Here is a 6,425-nt window from a genome sequence, read left to right as displayed (position 1 = left end):
ATAAGCATTTATGTTTTATCTAAAAAAATTGCAAAGCAAATGCCCAGTGATATGCCTCCTCCAACAAGACCATACCTCCTAAACGTTCTCAAACAGTTTTATTAAGAGGGGACCGAGTACTCTAACGTATAAGTCTTTGAGGTCATTCTTATTCAAACCAGCAGTTTGTTTAGTAGGAAACACATTAATTGTACTATTATGCATTTCTATTTTGAGTTAACAATATAGAGAAAGAGAATCTTAGCATGAAAGTTGGTATGTATGACTAACAGCTCATTGCATATCTATAGGAGAAGCTAAAATACTGTACCATTTTGGACTAGGATTATGAGTCATGTCTTCTTCATCCAGAATCATAATCTAAGCTAACAAATGTGGTTTAATAGACAAATCAGTTATCATAGAATTAAAAGAATACCAAATCTTATGTTTATGAAACCAATAGGCTGAGCTTCAAATGAATTATATCTGCTTTCCCATAAATTACAAAGACATCTTTAAATCCACTTATGTGATTGGATTGAGAAAAAAGAGCTCTAAAGTCCTTCTGCTAGTAAGTTATTTGCTCTTGGGTCTCAGACATTCACAATAGTGCTGTTTGATGATAAGTCAAGGAGAACAGCAGAATTATTTGCATATATATTTTTCCTCATTGAAAAAATTAAAATGTCCTTAAATTCTGTTTCTACCCATTCCTACCTATTGTCTTCCAAACACTAGGAGGAAGAGGGAAGTAGTAGTAAGCATTCTTTCTCTGTCTAGTGTCTATGTACAAATGCATATATAAATGTGATAGTTGGCAGAAGGATGAACATGAAGTCAATAATTGGAGAGATCAATAAACAATATGGCTGCATCCATTCCACAGAATACTTTCATTGTACCATATTGAAATAATAGAAATGGATGTGGTAAAAATGCAAAATTATTTATGAAACAATAGAAAATCTGCTCTTAAGTAGAAAAAAGGCATTGCACATGATTTCAGTGAAAAAAGAACCAGATGTTAGGCATACTTAAAAAAAGACACACAAAAGCCCATATGCAATTACCCATGAAATATTCAATACCCACAAAAGCTTACTGGCTGGGGTTTTTCCTCCCTATCACCTTCATGCTAATCTTCCATATGTCAGTGTTTCTTTGGATTCAGTGTATGTTTCTAAAGTCAAGTGTAGAGAGCCAACAGAAGATTGGTTCCAGTTGGAATTTGCACAGAGTACTCAGATATACCCTCAGACATGAATGATAGAGGTATCATCACTCCATATCAGAAATGCAGAGTAAAAAGCAATCTACTACTTGCTATCTGTTGAACGAGAAGCTGGCTAGCCACCATTAACAAAATTAAAAGGGGTTTGGGATTTAGCTCAGTGGTAGAGCGCTTACCTAGGAAGTGCAAGGCCCTGGGTTCGGTCCTCAGCTCCGAAAAAAAAAAAGAACCAAAAAAAAAAAACAAAATTAATAAATGAGCAATGATTGAGCAAGCAAGAAAAGGTCAAATAGTCCACATTCTAACACTGAAGATTTTAAAAAGATAGACAAGAGATATTCCAATATAATTACCACCTCTATAAGTGATGTACCTTCATTTTTTTTGTTATAAACTCAAATTCCTTACTTTGATTTTGATATTCTCTCCAGACTCATATGTTTATATATTTAAATTTAAAAGGAAAGAACAGTGACCCAAATCCAAGTGACTTGAATCAATCATTTGTTCAACTTCTTTCTTTTTTTATTGTACAGTTGTATTATGTTTTATCATTAATAATAATAATAACATATTATTATTAACCTTTAAAAATACAATTGAGGGGGTGGAAATATGGTTTGCCAGTTAAGACTACATTCTGATCTTATAAATGATCTCTTTCAGTTCCTGGCACCTATGTTAAAGAGTTCACAACATTCTGTATCTCCAGCTGCAGGGAGATTTGACACCTTTCACATGCAAGGGTACCTGTACTTATATGCACCTATCCCTTCCAGCATACATAATTGAAAAAATGAAAATAAATCTTTAAAAATACAACTGAGATCATTACATTGGTTATTTACATGAAATATTCATATATATATATCATATTTTAGGTATCTTTGTAGATAATCTTTCACTTTACTAATTTTTTTACATCATTGCTAATATACCATTACAAGCTCTAATTTTTTTTTGTTCAACTTCTTTCTTATCTTTGTAATTTTCACTACTGGTATCAGGTAGCAATCATATTTAGTATTGATGAGCTCTTTGTTGCTAGACTTTGACACTGACTCTCTTTGCAAAGTATTAGAGCTGGACTATACTGAGACATGGATAGTCTGTTATCCAATCAAAAGTGCAAACACTTTGGTTTTTATACTGGTTTATTTCCTTATAAATATTACACTTATGAACACTATCACCAAGGAGACAGTTTTATTAGTTTTACTTGAAACGAAACAGAAATAGTCCCTTTACTTAAACAAAAACTCATTCATGAAATTTCAGCCTCCCTTTACTTTCTATTAAACTTAATACCAAGTGTACCCCATATCAGTTCTAGCCTTCCTGTCTTTAAGAGTTAATCTGGAGTCTCTTAGTTCTCTAAGATTTTTATGTTCAAACTATCCTGAAGGCTTACAGCAGTTCCTTCTGCCTTGGACCTATCAGGAAGGTCCTGAAGACAATAGAGACAGACATGGAGGAAGAGAAATATTAATGCTGTTATCAATCAAGGGCATGAATATATAGGTCACAATTTCCTTGTTTATATTAGAATAGTGATAGACAAGCTTTCCAAAACATTTTATAATAGATGGCATTGTTTCACTCTCCCTAGCATATGAGTCAGCTATTTGGGTAACTGTGATCAATTAATCAACAATTGAAAGACTCCTTGACCTCCATAAAGTATTTAAAATAAAGATGAAAGAAAAATATAATTATATATGAATATGCATATCATACAAAAATAGACATTTACACAAAAAACTTAACCAGAGAAATCATATGCATATATGTAAACATGTTAGCTTTACATATTTATTTACATTTAGGGATAGACACAGCTGTAATAATGGAGTCTGTGTGGTTTCTACAGAGATTTTCATGTGAAAAAATCATTCATTATAATTTCATTATGGAATTTTCATTATGGAAAATCATAATGACTTGTTCAAGTCATGGCCTTGTCAGTTCACTTTTTTTTATAGTAAGGAAAATGCACATCTATTTGCGCAGGATTCTCTTGACACATATAGATGGTATACCTAAAAGCTCTTTGTATATCTTATATCTCATACCATCCAAAAACTAATTTTAGGTGGTAAGAAGAAATATATTCCTTACAAGATAATCCAAAAGTAGACTTGTAGAAGTGTGCAGAGAACATAAATCAATGCAGCAGAAGTCATGACTGGGAGTGACACACAGAATAATCTATAAGCAGCACTGAGCAGAGTCTACTGTAAACAACACTCTACCCCAAAATTTACTATCAGCACAGATTCACTACTCGACACATCTCTAAGGTGCTTTCCCTAACCAGTATAAAGTCCTCATGCACAAAAAAAAATTTAAGAAATTATTATCCTTTCAAAACCCTATTAAGAATGATTTTTATAAAGTAAATAAATGAAAAGTATCTAAAGTTGGAGTTTATCAATAATAATTGCTAATATTAAAGTTCTAAATGGTCACTTTTTCTTTTTCCTTCTCTCTTTTATCTTTTTCAAAATACCTTTCTTCTTCCATACTTCCATGCACAGGAAGGAATTTCTATAACTTGTTAAATCTGTGTACATTTGAAAAGACACTGAACAGTTTCAAGTATGCACTGTTAAGGATAAAATATGTGAATGTCTGCAAAACAGAGATAAAAGCTAAGATTAGCATTTGAAATAACACAGAGGGAAGACTTCATGCTACAAGTGACTGACTGATGGTAACAATTTTGTGAGTGCACTGAATGAACATTTTTAGTCAGTAATGAAGTTGGCAAGTTGAAGATTTGAAAATGAGATACCTGCAAGTTACACACATAGAGGGATGGGAAATCTAAGTAGGTACAACATGGCCATTAAGCATGGACTGCTTTCATGAAGTTGGCTGATGGGCACAGAAGACTATTTGACCAACCCCACTTTGTGAGAACACAGAAGGCCTCCTGGGGAGAAGATAAGAGCTGAACAAGGTTGTCACTCCAGAGAAACTGAGGACATTATTGAAAGATGACAGTGTAGATAAAAATGCAAACAAAATCTGAAACTGGAACACATCACAATTCTGAACAAGATTTTGGCTACAGACATTGGGAAAGCAGAAACATCTCCAGGACAAGGAAACTCAAGAATGCAGGTTCTCAGACCATATTTCCCATAAGTTTGAGTAATGGTCTAGACTTGAGTCTGAGAAGATATTATTATTCTAATGTATTCAGTACAGATAGGAACAATACACTTAGTGGGATCTTTCTCTATATCTATATGTTTCTTAGTCATATTTTTTTCTAATGCTCCTATGCTCGCCTTTCGATAACCAGAAGTAAGTTCATTGTGCTGGAAAAGAAATTGAATATCAAATTAAACTGGTTTAACTTCTTACATCCTGTCTGGTCTAAGACGCAGGGTAGTATCGAGTACATCTGTACTGCTCTCGTGGATCTGACGGTTTCCTATGGGAAGATGGTTAGCAAGATTGCAGCTGACTTCCTGGAGACAACATCACTTGTAATTCTCTACAATAATCATGATGATACAAAAACTTTTTACATTCTGCCACTGAAAACCTATTACAACCTGGGAAGTATATAGGATTTGAAATACTCATAAACTGTATAGGTAAGGCCTACTCTAAATACTCCATATGATAATAATTAAATATGATTTTGTGGTGACTTGAATGAGGATGGCCCCCATAGACTCATATATTTGACTGCTTGGTCTGCATTTGGTGGAATTGCCTTAGGAAGGATTAGGAGTTGTAGCCTTGCTGGAGTGGGACTGGCCTTGTTAGAAAGCATAGTGTCAGAACATACAGAAATATGTAGCAGTGGGGGATGGGGAACTTGGGGTAGCCACTAGAAAATCCCAAATGCCAGGGAAGCAAGAGGTTCCCAGGATCCCATGGGGATGACATTAGCTGAAATACCCAACAAAGGGGAGAGAGAACCTATAAAGACCATCTCCAGTAGATAGGCACGACCCCCAGTGGCGGGATGGGGCTACCACCCATCTCAAAAATTTTAACCCAAAATTGTTCCTATCTAAAGGAAATGCAGGGACAAAAAATGAAACAGAGACTGAAGGAAAGACCATTCAGAAACCACCTAACCCAGGGATCCATCCCATCTGCAGACATCAAACCCCGACATTATTGCCGATGGCAAGAAGTGCTTGGTGACAGGAGCTGCTGTAGATATCCCCTAAGAGGCTCTGCCAGCACCTGACCAATACAGATGCAGATACTCATAGCCAACCACTGAACTGAGCCCACAGACCCCAGCGGAAGAGTTAAGAGAAGGACTGAAGGAGATGAAGGAAGAACAACAGTATCAACTAACATGATCACCCAGAGCTCCCAGGGACTGAACCACCAACCAAAGAGTATACATGGAGGGACCCATGGCTCCAGCTACACATGTAGCAGAGAATGGCATTATCTGGCATCATTGGGAGGGGAAGCCTGTGGTCCTATGTTGGTTTGATAACCCAGTGTCAGGGGATGTTAGAGCAGTGAGGCAGAAATGGGGTTGGGTAGGTGGGGGAGCACCCTTATAGAGGCAAAGGGGAAGAAGGGTGAGATGGTTTGTGAAGGGGAAACCATGAAGGGGGACATTTGAAATGTAAATAAATAAAATAATCAGTAAAGAAGAAGAAAGTTATCACATGGGGATGGAATTTGAGGTTTCAAAAAAGTCCACACCAGCCCCATTCGTGGTATCTGCTTTCAACTGGAGGTTCAGGATATAAGCTCTCATCTGCTGCCCAAGCAGCATGCTAGCCTGTCTACTGCCATGCACTATGCATAATGGTCATGTTTTCGCTTTCTGAGCTGTTAGCAAGCCCTCTAATCAAATGTTTTCCTTTATAAGTTGCCTCAATCATGGTGTATCGTCATAACAATAGAATAATAACTAGATAGAGTACATATAACCCCATGGATTTTTTTTTACAGGTCATGAAAATTCTATGCCCAAGGTTTAGTCTTAACTATGATACATGCAAATTTTGCTGAGAATATTTAAGAAAGTTCTTTCTTGAAGAGTTAAAATCATTCTTTTTGCTATGTGAACACCAAAGAAATATATCTCTTTTTGGCATAGTCACATGGACATTAGAGATGACAAAAATAAAAGATTTGATGGGGTGATTGAGCATCTGATACAGCTGTGCTAATCCCCCAACCTATATGATGGACTTAGATCACATGTAAACTGGTTTAA

This window comes from Rattus norvegicus, chromosome 11 (genome assembly GCF_021556685.1).
Source record: "Rattus norvegicus strain SHRSP/BbbUtx chromosome 11, alternate assembly SHRSP_T2T, whole genome shotgun sequence".
NCBI lineage: Eukaryota > Metazoa > Chordata > Mammalia > Rodentia > Muridae > Rattus > Rattus norvegicus.
Note: the sequence above shows the minus strand (reverse complement) of the source record.